Source organism: Callithrix jacchus, chromosome 14 (genome assembly GCF_049354715.1).
Source record: "Callithrix jacchus isolate 240 chromosome 14, calJac240_pri, whole genome shotgun sequence".
In the NCBI taxonomy this organism is placed as follows: domain Eukaryota; kingdom Metazoa; phylum Chordata; class Mammalia; order Primates; family Cebidae; genus Callithrix; species Callithrix jacchus.
The window spans coordinates 88,766,703-88,781,085 of record NC_133515.1 but is presented as its reverse complement, the minus strand read 5'-3'; the positions used below and the strand labels follow the sequence as shown (position 1 = coordinate 88,781,085).

The 14,383-nt window shown below is 43.2% G+C and overlaps 1 pseudogene across 1 annotated transcript in view; it reads right to left on the bottom strand.

Moving 5' to 3' along the window:
• Positions 1-14,383, bottom strand: part of LOC100396415 (intraflagellar transport protein 172 homolog) — a 51,881-nt pseudogene that overhangs the window by 17,565 nt on the left and 19,933 nt on the right. The window contains exons 20-25 of the transcript XR_013526045.1: positions 13,007-13,100; positions 12,797-12,861; positions 12,441-12,605; positions 12,091-12,200; positions 11,850-11,978; positions 9,882-9,917 (exon numbers count right to left, since the gene is read on the bottom strand). The product of XR_013526045.1 is annotated as an intraflagellar transport protein 172 homolog (transcript). The remainder of the gene's footprint in view (positions 1-9,881; positions 9,918-11,849; positions 11,979-12,090; positions 12,201-12,440; positions 12,606-12,796; positions 12,862-13,006; positions 13,101-14,383) is intronic.

Here is a 14,383-nt window from a genome sequence, read left to right as displayed (position 1 = left end):
TTTATTTCGTTGAGTTGGTCTTCGACTTCAGATATTCTTTCTTCTGCTTGGTCAATTCGGCTATTGAAACTTGTGCATGCTTCGCGAAGTTCTCGTATTGTGTTTTTCAGCTCCTTTAATTCATTCATATTCCTCTCTAAGTTATCCATTCTTGTTATCATTTCCTCATATCTTTTTTGAAGTTCCTTAGTTTCTTTGCATTGATTTAATACATGTTATTTTAGCTCACAAATGTTTCTCATTATCCACCTTCTGAAGTCTAATTCCGTCATTTCGTCACAGTCATTCTCCGTCCAGCTTTGTTCCCTTGCTGGTGAGGACTTTTCGTCCTTTCTAGGAGGCGAGGTGTTCTGGTTTCGGGTGTTTTCCTCCTTTTTTTGCTGGTTTCTTCCAATCTTTGTGGGTTTATCCGCTTGTCATCTGTGTAGTTGCTGACTTTTCAATTGGGTCTCTGAGTGGACACCCAGATTGTTGATGATGAAGTATTTCTGTTACTTGGTTTTCCTTCTACCAGCCTAGCCCCTTCGCTGTACGACTGCTGAGGTCCACTCCAGGCCCTGCTTGTCTGGGGTGCACCTCTAGCAGCTGTGGCGCAGTGAGGGATGCTACCCGTTTCTTTTTCTGCTATCTTTGTCCCAGGATGATGCCTGCCAAATGTCAGTCTTTTGGATATAGAGGGGTCAGGGAGCTGCTTGAGGAGACAGTCTGTTCTTTTTAGGAGCTCAATTTCTGAGCTGTGAGCTCTGTTGTTCATTCAGGGCTGTTAGGCTGCTATGTTTGATTCTGCTGCAACAGAGCTCATTAAAAAAAACCTTTTTTTCTCAAATGCTCTGTGTTGGGGGGTTCAGGCTTTATTTTTCGATGTCCTTTGAGGTGTCCTGCCCAGCTAGGAGGCAGACTAGCCACTGTTTGCCTGCCGAGTCTCTGCCCTGCTGTTGAGTGATTCGCCCTGTTCCTGCAGGCTCTGCTGTGGTCTCCGCCACGCCCTGCGGCGGAGTCTCTTCATTGTAGCGTGTTGCCTCGGCAACGGCAGGCTGCGTCAGCAGTGGGCGTGCATCTCAGTAGGGACGGGTTGCCTTGGCAATGGCTGGCTGCGTCAGCAGTGGGCGTGCATCTCAGTAGGGACGGGTTGCCTTGGCAATGGCTGGCTGCGTCAGCAGTGGGCGTGTATCTCAGTTGGGGCGGGTTGCCTCAGTAGTGGTTGATGCCCCTCCCCCACAGAGCGTCTCGGACCGTCTGCCCGGGATAGTTTCAAATCGCGGTTTTGTTCGTCCCACTGGGTATCCCGAACGCTCTGTCCCTGCAATCCCCTGGGCTGGCCTACTGTCCAAGTCTCGTTCAGTCTCAAGTGCAGCCCTCTCAAGTCTCAGGTTGCCGGTTCAACAGGGCACCCGGACAAGCGCGCCCTGTGGGGATTGCTGGGTAGGGCCGGTCGCCGCCGCACCCCGGCTGCCGGCTTCGCCAGGCAGACTTACTGCCTGGCGTCCCGTGTCTTTTTTATACTTGGGAGTTTCCCCATTCTGTGGGCAACAGAGATCAGTCTGGAAATGCAGCTCGGACTCACCTCTTTGCGGATTCAACAAGAGCTCCAATCCTGGGTTGTTCTCACAGCGCCATCTTGAGTCCTCCCCTCGGCATTATTTTAGTGAGTTGAAACTATCTACTTGTAAAGCTCTTTTTCTTCCATTTTGATTTAAAACTTTGTGTCATTTTAAAACAGGTCAAGAAATTAAAATTATATCAGAGGATTTCTCTAATCATTTTTTCTAATTTTTGTTTGTACTTCTAGATGTTTTGATTATACAGCTTCATTTTAGATAAGCATTCTTGTTTTTTGTTTTGTTTTGTTTGCCCCATTTTCTTTTGTGTTTTTATAGTTTTATAGCATTTTTAAACTGCTGATGTTGTTTGCATTATTTACAGGCTCAATACCTAGTAGCCTAGAGCTGTCTGCCACAGCCTTCTAACAAAATTTACAGTGGTTAAAGTTGCAGTATCCTTTTAAATGCTAATAATCAGCACTCTTTCTTTCTTCCTTTCTTTAAAATTTTATATATAGAGAGACAGGGTTTTGCAGTGTTGCCCAGGCTGGTCTCAAACTCCTGGCATCAAACGATCCTCCTGCCTCAGCCTCCCAGAGTGCTGGAATTACAGGCTCTTTCTTTTTAAATGTAAAACTTTAAAATTGGTATTAACTCTGTAATCTGACCCAGACTGTTTTAGCTTCTGCTCTATCATGAGTTTGGCTGGAGATAGTCTCCATAGATGATCTTCTACTGAAATGCCTAAAGAAGTCACAGGCTGGCTTCTATTTTATTCAGGAATTTTTTAAAATAGTCAATCAGAAAAGGGATACTGGAGCTTCTTCATGTATGTAACAGCATATTAAACTGGAGACAGTGATGAATCAGCTACAAAGGTAATATTGTATCAAAATCATGTTTAAGATAGCTGCTTTTATGTGTATTTTATATTGCATGCTTTTGTAAAAACATGCTGGGTGATGATGGAAGATTAGTTTTAGAGAGAAAATGTTCATCTGTGCAGAGGATACATTTTCTTCTATTAATTCTGGAAAAAAACATTTTCAGCTATATATATGGTATTTTGCAAAAGGACTATTAATAGAAACTTTTGAGATGAATTAATGTAAGAATATTTTTTAAATAGGCTTTCTGTCAAATTGAGTGCAACTTTTTTTTAGATACAGACTGGAAAAAAGTGCTAGGTCATTTGGCACCTCCTTACAAATATTTTTCATGGTCACATTTATTAAATGTTACTACATTTCTGAATTTTTGAAAAATGTATTTTATCATAAAATGGCATTATTTTAATGAGTGAAAAACTGACACAGTCAATTCAAAAAAATGAACTGAAGTCTGAATAAGGTCTTTGCATTTAAAAAGCATAAAACTACTTGATTGGTGAGGGAGGTGTTACTTTCATTGTATATAGATCTTATTTCATAACTGATATCCTGTATCAGAATAAAAATATTTGTTATATATTTGAAGTCATGCATGGTAAGGAGTGTGTTTAAATTGTTATAAACAATAATGCATCATTAAAGACCACGCTGATCTTGTGTAAGTATAAGTACTATGAATGAATTTGGTTGGCTTTGGTGTTGCACAGCTCACATGTTTACACACTCAGTGCCCTAATTTCCCCTGAGGGAATTGCTATTTAAGTGATCCTTACAGTGGTGTTTGATGGTTACTTTATTACAGAGCTCCTTGGTTTTTGACTTCTGCACTTAAATTTTTTTAAATAACATGATGATGGTACATTTTCCTCTATTGTCTAGCTAAGGGCTTTCAGTCCACCAGTAAATACGATCAAATGCCATGAAATGTTCCTGTTACCATCCTTCTGTAAATACTGGATTTTCCTGTCGTTAAGCACTGCACTGCTTCTGTCTGTCTTAATGCTGGCATTAAGATCATGAGCTCTTTTTCTCCATTAGTGCAGGCTTTGAAAACTACTTCTAGTAAGTTATTGATGCAATTTGATATTCTTTCATAATCTATATTTAAACAAAATTACATAATTGCATCATCTTTTCTAAATTGATCTCCATTAACATTTGCCTTAAGCTACCAGATTGCTTTTGCCACCATTAGCCATACTGTGTGTTTGTATGTTAAATTTACTTTCACAATAAACTTCTATGCAGTAAAAAAAAAAAAAAAGAAAGAAAAGGTATAAGAATCAGAAAGGAAGAAATAAAATTATTATTTGCAGACAATATAATTGTGTAGAATATTCAAAAACACCTACAGATAGATAATTAGAATTGATAAGCAAATTTAGCAACATCTCAAGGTCAATATAGAAAAATCTATTGTGTTTTCAAGTATCAGGATCATTTAGAAAATGACATTTAGGCTGGGTATGGTGGCTCATGCCTGTAATCCTAGCACTTTGGGAGGCCAAGGTGGGAGGATTGCTTGAGGCCAGAAATTCAAGACCAGTCAGAGCAATATAGTGAGACCCCAACTCTACAAAACAAATTTATTTATTTTTTATTTTTTGAGATGGAGTCTTGCTCCATTACCCAGAATGGAGTGCAGTGGAGCGATCTCAGCTCACTGCAACCTCTGCCTCCCGGGTTCAAGCAATTCTCCTGGCTCAGCCTCCCAAGTAGCTGGGATTACAGGCACATACCACCACGCCTGGCTAATTTTTTGTATTTTCAGTAGAGACAGGGTTTCACCATGTTGGCCAGGCTTGTCTCAAACTCCTGACCTCACGTGATCCACCCACCTTGGCCTCTCAAAGTGCCAGGATTACAGGTGTGAGGCACCACACCTGACCCCATTTCTTCAACACATAATTGGATAAAATAAAAGAAAGAAATGAAAATGAACGATTTACAGATTAGAAGACAGTTAAGAGATGCACAAATCCATTTCAATCTGTGATCTTTAATCAAACAGACTGTAAATAATAATTTATATCACTTAGAAGACAATTCGAATTTTTTTTTTTTGAAACAAGATCTGGTTCCATCACCCAAGCTGGTATGCTGGGGAGCAGTCTTGACTGCAACCTTTTCCCTCCAGACTTAAGTGATCCTCTCATCTCAGCCTCCTGAGTAGCTGGGACCACAGGCACACACCACCACACCCAGCTAATTTTTGTATTGTTAGTAGAGACAGGGTTTCACCATGTTGCCCAGGCTGATCTCCAACTCCTGAGCTCAAGCAATTCTTCTGCCTCGGTCTCCCAAAGTGCTGGGATTACAGTTGTGAGCCACCACACCCAGATGATAGTTGGAATTTGAACGCTGAAGGGTATTTGATGGTATTACAAAATTACTGTTAAATTTTTTGGCATGATAATGGTATTGTGTTTAATTTTTTTTTTTTTTTTTGAGATGGAGTCTCACTCTGTAGCCAGGCTGGAGTGCAGTGGTGCAATCACGGCTCACTGCAACCTCTGATTCCCAGGTTAAAGTGATTCTCCTGCCTCAGCCTCCCGAGTAGCTGGAATTACAGGCACGTGCCACCACTCCTGGCTAATTTTTGTATTTTTAGTAGAGACGGGGTTTCACCATGTTGGTCAGGATAGTCTCGATCTCCTGACCTCATGATCTGCCTGCTTCAGCCTCAAAGTGCTGGGATTACAGGAGTGAGCCACTGTGCCCAGCCAAGAATGTTTCATTAAATATCTCGATTATTAAGTTTTGGTGCTCCTTACATTCTGTGTTCAAGGTAAGTACCTCACTCATTTTCACCCTAGTTCCTGCCGTACTGGAAGAATTAGATATCTACATAGGGAGGAGGGGAGTGTTGACCCCTACCCCTCACCATACACAAAAATAATTTGAGATGGATCATAGATCTAAATGTGAAAGAAAAAAAATAAGGCTTCTAGAAGAAATATAGATGGGTATCTTCATGGTCTAGTGGTAAGCAAAGATTTCTTGCACTGGGGGTGGGGGTGGGGGTAAGGAGGAGAACACTAATCTTAACAACAAAACTTCATAAATTGGATTTCATTAAAATTTAGAATTTTTGGTCATTAAGACACCACTGTAAATGAAAAAACGAGTCACAGAGTGGTAGAATTTATTTTAAATACCTGTATGTGGCAAAGGACTCATGTCCATAGTATTCAAAGAATTCCTACAAATCAGTTAAGTAAAAGAAACACTGATAACTCAATTATTAAAAATGTGCAAAAGATGAACAGGCAGTTCACAAAAGAAAATTTCTAAATAGCCGATAAACATGAGAAGTTGTACACTATTATTAGTCATTAGGGAAATGCACATTAAAACCACAGTGCAATATCATGCAGACTCACCAGAGTGACTAAAATGAAAAAGGTGGGCTGGGCACAGTGGCTCACATCTGTAATCTCAGCATTTTGGGAGGCCGGGGTGGGGTGGATCACCTGAGGTCAAGAGTTCAAGAGCAGCGTGGCTAACACAGCGGAACCCCATCTCTACTAAAAATACAAAAATTAGCTGGGCATGGTGGTGAGCCCCTGTAATCCCAGCTACTTGGTAGACTGAGCCAGGAGACTCGCTTGAAGCTGGGAGATGGAAGCTGAAGTGAGCCAAGATTGCACCAGTGCACTCCAGCCCGGATGACAGAGTGAGACTCTGTCTCAGAAAAAAAAAAAAAATTGTCAACAACATGTGTGAATCTCAAACACATTATGTTTAGCAAAAGAAGTCAGACACACAAGAACATATACTGTATGATTCTATTTTTTGCAAGGTTCAAGAACAGGCAGAACTAACAGCCAACAAACATATGAAAAAAAGCTCATCATCACTGGTCATTAGAGAAATGCAAATCAAAACCACAGTGAGATACCATCTCATGCCAGTTACAATGATCATGAAAAAGTCAGGAAACAACAGATGCTGGAGAGGATGTGGAGAAACAGGAATGCTTTTATACTGTTGGTGGGAGTGTAAATTAGTTCAACCAATGTGGAAGACAGTGTGGTGATTCCTCAAGCATCTAGAACCAGAAATGCCATTTGATCCAGCAATCCCTTTAATGGGTATATACCCAAAGGTTTATACATCATTCTGCTATAAAGACACATGCACATGTATGTTTATTGCAGCAGTGTTCACAATAGCAAAGACCTCGAACCAACTCAAATGCCCATCAATGATAGACTGGATAAAGAAAATGTGGCACATATACACCATGGAGTACAATGCAGTCATAAAAAAGGATGAGTTCATGTCCTTTGCAGAGATGTGGATAAAGCTGGACACCATCATTCTCAGCAAACTAACACAAGAACAAAAAGCCAAACATGGCATGTTCTCACTCATAAGTGCAAGTTGAACAATGAGAACACATGGCCATAGAAGGGGAGCATCACACACTGAGGCCTGTCGGGGAGAGAGATAGCATTATCAGAAATACCTAATGTAAATGATGGGTTGATGGGTATAGCAAACCACCATGGCACGTGTATACCTATGTAACAAACATGCACATTCTGCACATGTATTGCAAAACTTAAAGTATAATAATAAAAAAAGAAAAAAAGAATCCCTCACGATGCTGCCACATTGGGGATGACATTTAGGTATGACTTTTGAAAGGACAAAATATTCAAAGCATAGAACATTTACTGCTATAAATTTCCTTTTTAACTGTTTTTGCTGCAGTCCATGAGTTTCGGTATGTTGTTTTTTACACTTTTATTTGTTGTAAGATATTTTTAAATTTAACTTTTAATTTCTTCAGAAAAAAAGAACAGGCACAACTAATCCATGATGATAGAAATCAGAATAGAGGTTGTCTCTGAGCAGAGAGGAGGGCAGAGACCAGAAAACAACATGAGGGTCATTTCCATTCAGGGCTGTGGCTAAGCCATATCTCGATCAGGGTTTTAGTTACATGGGTATGTACATTTGTCAAAACTCATCACCCTATACACTTAAGATCTGTGCATCTTATGGTATTCATTGTACCTTAATAAAAATTGTTTGTTAACAAAAAGGTTTTTTGTTACATAAATATGTAGTAAGAAATTGTATTAGTTGTTTTATGAGGCAGAGTGACTTCCTGAATAATTTACACTATATTTTTATTGCTGCATTTTCTGACAAAGAAAGTAGATTCATGCTTCCCTGTACCAAAGAAGGTAGCCAGGCCTTTATCCACAGGGTCTTGGAACTGCTAATGCACAGCAGGGAGTTCGTATTTCAGGGCTGAAACAATTGTCAGGAACCTAGAAACCAATCCTCAAATAAGTCTAGATCTGTGAAAATTTTAAGCTGAAGTGTCCCAGAGGGTTGAGACCGGAAGGAAGCTGGCTCCCTGAAATGCCAACAGTCCTGATGCCTCAGGTGCACTGGGTAGGAGGACCCTGGGTAGGGAGTCCCCGAGCCCTTTTGGTGTTAAGAGCCCAGATACAGCAGTTTAGGAACCTTAGCAAAGACCCTGGAGACCAAACTTGGCAGAGAGGGGTTGAGACAGTTTTTGCCTTCAGACGGCTAAGCACAAAAGCAAGAGCTGTCCCTGTAGCTTAAGGGCCTGTCTCACTTCTACTCTGGATAAACTGCAGAAACTCTGGAATTCTTACACAACACAAAGGTTGGACTTTTTTTTTTTTTTTTTGTCAACCTAGGTAAAGGGAGGCTTAAGCCAGATTATGTTTGATATAGACAAAAATCAAAAACAAAACCTTTGCTATTTCTCATGCGCAGTTGTGAAAACTGTCATACCTAATATACTTAAAGTCAATTAAATGTCATGCATCACTTGTTACAGAAGAAAAAGTAGACGTTTGTCTTTTACTCTTTAAGATGATGTTAAAATAACTTTCCAATTATAAAAAGTTATTGTTTTAAAATCAAATTTATCTAAAATAACTTATATGTTATGAACAAAGGACAAATTGCTTTTGAAGTTGCTAAGGAGGTTGACAAAATTATGAGTGAAAGAAGTTTGAGAATCAAAAAAGGTTTGAAAATGCTGCTGCAGGCAATAGGATACAGAGAAATTTTGTGTGCTTAGTTACTTTTAGCAGAGTGACACAGTTAGCTTTGGGGGTTCTGTGTGTGCTGTCTTTGTTTGTTTGTGACAGCATCTTGCTCTGTCATCCAGGCTGGAGTGCAGTGCAGTGGCACCACCCTGGCTCACTGCAGCCTCCACTTCCCAGGTTCAAGTCATTCTCCTGCCTCAGCCTCCTGAGTAGCTGGGACCACAGGTGCATGCCACCACGCCTGGCTAATTTAGTATTTTTAGTAGAGGCAGGGTTTCACCATGTTGGCCAGGCTGGTCTTGAACTCCTAACCTCAAGTGATCCACACACCTCAACCTCCCAAAGTGCTGGGATTACAGGTGTGAGCCCCCTCCTGCCAGGCTATGTTCTCTTTTTCACCGTATTCTCTTATTCTTTTATTTCCTCCCTTCTTCCCACTAAACCATTAAAATGGCCTAGCTATGCCAGAGAACTATAATAAAAGCCTGCTGGAGGTATTTAAAGCCTCACTCTTAAAGTGCGGTCCCGGTCCAAGGGCAGCAGCATCGCCTGGGAGCTTGTTAGAACTGTAGAAACTCAATCCCTACCCCAGACTTACTACATCAGAATCTGCTTTTTAGCAAGACCCCCCCGGGTGACACATATGCATGATAAAGTTTGAGAAGCATTGCTCTAAAGCACAGATCTAAGGCACATTTTTTACCTGGCTTTAAAATCTTTGATGTCTTTCAAATTGCACAGTTGTATTTATATAAAGTATTCAACCTGGCATTCAAAACTCTACAATGTGACCTCTGTCAACTTTTCAACCTTTTCTTTGAGTCCCGATAGTTCTATACTCCATCCAGATTGGTGACATCTCTCCTCAAACACATCCAATACTCTTCCCTTTCCCATGCCTTTTTCCAGTGTATGCCCTCTTTTCTCAAGGTTTCCACCGCCCTCCTCTATTCACCCCAACCACCTTACAAATCCCACTCTTCCTCTGAAGCACACTCAAACCTGAGCTCTCCCAGATGGCATTTTATAGAGCCCCCTAGTTCAAAATGCTGTCTACCTCCCATGTCTTTAGCAACATGTATACATCTACTAACTCTTAACACATTCTCTTTCCTTGAAGTTATGTGTCTATCTGTCTCCCCCACTTCACCTCGAGCTCCTAGAAAGTGGGGATAGTTTTTTATTCTTCCTCAATGTCTACTACACTGCCATACATAATAGGTGCTCAAGGTCTGCTGAAATGAATTGAAGGGAAAATGGTTTATAGTGACCTATAGGAAGACATCCATGGGCACTGTCTCAGCTCCCCTCTCTCCACATCCAGTTCCTCCCTGACCCAAAGTATAGGAGTTTCTATGGCCTCAGGAGCAGGGACCAGTGAGTTTCAAGGGGAGGGCTACATCACATACCTCTGAGTTTATCTTGGCTGGCACCTGCTTCCAGCTCTGAGTCCCAGAGAACAGCATCCAAAGCCCCAAAATGAAAAAAACAAATAAGAATAAAAGGTTGATACATGACAGCAGTGGGACGTCCATCCCCCAAATGGGTGCCATTTTTCAACCAGATGCTCTTCTCAGCTGAGGGATTTTCTGCCTCCAGGCTGTGACTTCATGTGCTATCACAATGGGCTTTCCCAGGTAAATCTGACAGCATGCAGTCAGTGTGCAGGCTGCTTAGGTCTCTTCTCTGAGCCACACCCAAAGTAGCATCTGCTGCCCCTTCCTGCAGCTGTTCTTAGGCTCTGCTCTGACAGCCAAACTCGGGGAAGAACTCCTTTATGACTCTTCTAGGATTGGGCTAGACAGCTTGTCATTAAGTAGGGAGTATAGAGGCAAGGTTTCAAAGACGCAGGCCTTCCAAGTGGCCTGTTCTGCCCTGCAAGCATTTTCTCTAGAGCCAGTCACTCCCTAGAAGTCCAGGTATGGAGTTAAATGTCCCAAACCACAAACTAGAATACAAGACCAAGTAAACTAAAGAAAGCTAGGATATTTTAAGTAGGTACTCTCAGAACATTTGAGACATACGGTTTCCTAAATCTAAGGCTTGACACATTTCCTAGCTGCTATTGCACTGGGACAGAAAAGAGATGCCAGAGAGGGAAATTAAATGACCTTAGAGGATCACTCTGCCCCAGAATCTACAGTCTCATTTTCAAAGTCTGGAACATTTATTCTGTCAGGTCATCCGGACGTGACTGGATTCTTCAGGGCTAATTCACTAAACAAAAAATGTACAAGGAATCAATTCATGCTATAACAAAGATTAACAGAACTGGCCAAAGCATTCTTCTTCCTTTTTTTTCTTTTTCTTTTTTGGGACAGAGTCTCACTTTCTCACAGGCTGGAGTGCAGTGGCATGATCTCAGTTCACCACAACCTCCGCCTACTGGGTTTAAGCGATTCTCCTTCCTCAGCCTCCCAAGTAGCTGGGACTACAGGCACGCACCACCACACATGCCAGAATGCAGCACCGAGCTTTCTAAAAGCCTTGTCTGGGGCCATTAAGAGAATGGAAGCATTTTGGACAATATATAGATGGCACGGGGTCATCGCTGTGAAGGTTGCTGACCGGAAGCCAACAGAATGGTATTTTAGAAAATGAATTAAGTAGTACTGTAGGAACAAAGTTGGAAAGGATAGCATATCAAGACATGATTTGTTTTTTCTTTTTTTTTTGAGCCGGAGTTTCACTCTTGTTGCCCAAGCCAGAGTGCAGTGGTGCAATCTCAGCTCACTGTAACCTGGGCAACAAGAGGAAAACTACGTCTCAAAAAAGAAAAAGAATTGAAGTTGGGAGACTTGAACCTCTGTGTCTAAGGTTCAAGCAATTCCGCTGCCTCAGCCTCCTGAGTAGCTGGGATTACAGGCATTGGCCACCATGCCTGGCTAATTTTTTGTATTTTTAGTAGAAACGGGGTGTCACCATGTTAGCCAGGCTTGTCTCGAACTTCTGACCTCAGATGATCCACCCGCTTCAGCCTCCCAAAGTTCTGGAATTACAGGCGTGAGCCACCGTGCCCAGCCCAGCGATTTTTAAAGTTGTAAAAATCACTTCGAAAACACCAAGTTTGACTTTTCTTTGCTCACCATAATACCTAACTCTAAGTCACGCACTTTGGTCTTTACTCTGATATAATATCAACTGAGCCATGTGTTAGTCCAACTCCCCTAACTTTTAGCTGTCAGGGCTCTGTCTTACATCTGCTTAACAGCCTTCAGAGGTTCTGGCTCTATTATCCAGCGGGCGCTCCACAGATTCCCGCTACCTGATTGTAAAGGAAAAGACACAGAGTATACAGCTGTAGATGTGAGAAGGGAAGCTGAGTGTGAATGGAGGCCTAGGAAGAAGGAGGGCCAGAAAGAGCCTGCTGCCCTCACCTTCATCCAGCCCTTCTCCATCAGGCCGCTGTTTCTAGAGTCTTGCACTCTGAGGTAGCAGTCCACGGCACGGCTGTACTCCCAGCCTGCTCCCAGTGTTGAGCTTGTTCCACGAGTCCCTCCACACCCCTCTGGAGATTAGAGCACTGGGACTAGGCATGGGGGGGCGGCATGCTCTAACCTGTGCATGCCTCATGACCCTCCCAGTGCTGCCACTGCTGCTGGACCTCTGGCCTCATACCTGGCCCCCTTCTTAGTAGCTTCCCACTCATACTCCTCCTGCAGAGCCTCCAGCTGGCCAGGCACATAGTCCTTGCAGATCTGCAGCGTGTCACTTCATAATCCAGCCTCCTGCTCAGATTTCCAGGTATCAAGAAGGCAGAGGCAGGCATGACAGCTTCCCACTGCCACACAGGTGCCCTGGTCCACGGACTCCTGGGTCCTTAGACCTCTCTTCTCCTTCCTCTTTTCTGTCTTTCCCACTCCCCAGTACTAATCTCCCTGATCTTTCTTCATACCAGGGGTCACTGTGGCTATCTGTGGGCTCTCAGACTCTCTCCGTCCCCTCATGGCCCTGAATCCAGTCCCCACCTTATTATAATTGAGAGTCAGGCCTGATCTCTGGGCCCAGAGCAGCAGCCCTTCTGCTTTCTGAAAGTCCTCCTCCTCCGACGCCCTCCGAGCCTGTCCCACAAGCACCTCACGTGGGCCTCGGCCACACACTGAGCTGTCTCCCCGTCCTGATTATGAACAAACCTGCCCCCAAATGGGGACAGAAGAGAGAATGAATATAGGACTAAGGCCCCAATTCGGGGAGACAAACAGCCATGTCACTGAGGGGTGTAACACTGATTTGTTCTAGGTTTGAATGAAGGTCAAGATAATCATGAAAGATCCTGGGACTGTGACTGGGGAAACAGGATTAAGGAATGTATGGGGTAACTCACATGAGGACTGCTTCCCTGGGTTTACCAGCTTTGATGAATTCAGCTTCAGCCTCTTCAAATTTACCCTACAGGGAGACGGACAGCTGTGCGTGATGGGAAGGAGACTGGCATCACAGGCAGCCACGAGACCAGGGTCTGCACACCAGGCAGCGGTGCACTAGGGGATGGAACAAGAGGGCTCTGCGGTCAGGGTCCAAATCACACCCATACCTCATCCTCCAGGTACATAGCATATTTGAGATGGATCTCGGGGGTTTTGTGCTTGAGGGCCAGCCGAGAGAGTTCAAAAGCAAATTCAAAGGAGCTGAAACAGAAGGTGCAGATAAAGTTTTCTTACTTCACACTTCCCTTCATAAAAGGAACAAGACAAGACAAAACAGAGAAAGGACAGGATTGAGGGGAGAAAAAGTGACAGGTTTAAGGATAACAGACATGAAGTGACAGAAAAGCATAGAGATAAAGAGGAAGACAGGCAGGCAGCCCTGTGAAGACCATGTCACTGTCGGCGCGGATCAAGAGACGTCTGGAAAAGCCTATGGCTTCCCTGAGGCCAGCTGCTCCTGTGGAAGGATAATGGGCCTGCGAAGGGGAAGGGAGGAGTGAGCCTCTCAGTCCTATGCTGACAGGGCCAGGAGGGCTCCTGGTGCTCATCACCTCCTCCTGAGGTGGAGATGATGATGAAATACACTGGGCGAATTTGAAATCACTGATGATCATAGAGCTAGGAATATTGTTGTGAACCTCACAGGCAGGCTGAACAAGTGTGGAGCGATCAGCCCCAGATCCGACAAGCAACTCAGAGATCTAGAAAAATGGCAGAATAATCTGCTCCCATCCTGCCAGTTTGGTGTTTTGTTGTTGTTGAGATGGAGTCTCACTCAGTTGCCCAGGCTGGAGTGCAATGGCAGGATCTTGGCTTGCTGCAACCTCTGCCTCCCAGGTTCAAGCGATTGTCATGCCTCAGCCTCCCAAGTAGCTGGGACTACAGGTGCCTGCTACCATGCCCAGCTAATTTTTGTATTTTTAGTATAGATGGGGGTTTCACCATATTGGCCAGGCTGTTCTCGAACTCTGGACCTCATGATCCACTCGCCTCTGCCTCCCAAAGTGCTGGGATTACATGTGTGAGCCACCGTGCCTGGCCACCAGTTTGGTTTTATTGTACTGACAAACTCAGCTGGCATCATGGACCATGAAGAAGCAAGACAACAACACATCGGAGGGAAAATCCTGGGATTCTCTAGAGATGTAATACATATTTACAAATAAAATACCTCATGAGCTCTGGTGCTTCCAAAAAAAGAAAAGTTCGCTTTGAATTTGACAGAATCACACTTCCCCTACCCAGAAGCAAGTGACTGGCTTAGAGCAGTCTGCAGTGCTGGCTTTACAATCTGTTCCCTCTCCACCCTTCTTAGAACGGCCAAAACTTAAACACTGTTCGGAGCCCCTAGGGAATAGGAGCAGTTAATTTATTCTTGCCACTCTATCATGTCCTTCCAAGGATCTTCCTTTACCACATTTCTTCATTCTTGCCTCTGCTTCTGGAAATACTTTTCAGTTATACATCAATTCTCTTTATCTAGA